Source organism: Maylandia zebra, linkage group LG6 (assembly GCF_041146795.1).
Source record: "Maylandia zebra isolate NMK-2024a linkage group LG6, Mzebra_GT3a, whole genome shotgun sequence".
In the NCBI taxonomy this organism is placed as follows: domain Eukaryota; kingdom Metazoa; phylum Chordata; class Actinopteri; order Cichliformes; family Cichlidae; genus Maylandia; species Maylandia zebra.
In genome coordinates this window covers 915160-916049 of record NC_135172.1, presented here as the reverse complement: position 1 = coordinate 916049, position 890 = coordinate 915160, and the positions used below count along the sequence as shown (strand labels likewise).

The following is an 890-nucleotide window of genomic DNA, read 5'->3' as shown; positions in this document are numbered from 1 at the left end:
AATCCTGTGGATATTGGACTTTTTGACCAACAGGACTCCGGGTGAACAACTCTCTTTCCGGTCTCCGTTCCACCTCCACTGGCTCCCCCCAGGGCTGTATGCTCTCCCCCCTGCTCTTCTTCTCAGGAGGCGTCACCAACGGCTATACCTCCTTAGGAAACTCATCTCCTTTGGAGTCAGCACACCCACCATGATGAGTTTTTACTACGCCTTCATGGAAAGCATCAGGACCTTCTCCATCACCTGCTGGTTCCACTCCCTCAGCCTTCATACAGGAACAGACAGCAGCACACTGCATCAGTGTGCTCTAAGATCATTGGCCTGTCAGAACTCTGACAGGTTTTCAGCCAACAGGCCCTCAGACAGGCAGCCGAAATCATCAACGACCCCTCTGCCATTCTTCACCCTGCATTTCAATGGCTCCCCTCTGGGCGACACCTCCGCTGCATTTCCTGCAGGACTGAGAGGAGGAGGAGCGCCACCTTTGTCCCCAAAGCCACTCTGCTTTTTAACGAATTTGCGTGTCATCCTTGCGCAGGGGCCATGCTAATCTTCTCTGTATCGTATCCAATTTAGCGTACGCGCTTGCCGAAGCAAGCACGTACGCTAAATTGACACAGATGTCGTGTGGTTTTAGTTACAGACAGCACACTCACAGGAGCAGTGAGTGGAATATTTTGGGTAATGATCAGTGTGAAGTGAATGGACCCCACGCAGCCTCAGGTGAGGTTGTTAAGTCAGCTTTACACAAGGTTAGAAATGCTCAAAGAGAGCTTACAACAACTGCAAATCCCAAGATCACCAAGATGAAGATCACTGTACAAAAGTACAACCTACTGGAACCAAGGTTCAAGAAGAAAAACAAAATCTAATTTATTTTCAGTGATGAA

The 890-nt window shown here is 49.2% G+C and overlaps 1 non-coding gene across 1 annotated transcript; it reads right to left on the bottom strand.

Annotated features, from left to right (window-relative positions):
* Positions 1-492: 492 nt before the first annotated feature.
* Positions 493-599, bottom strand: LOC111501124 (U6 spliceosomal RNA). Its single transcript, XR_003023345.1, has one exon. It is a non-coding gene; the product is annotated as a U6 spliceosomal RNA (small nuclear RNA).
* Positions 600-890: the final 291 nt, after the last annotated feature.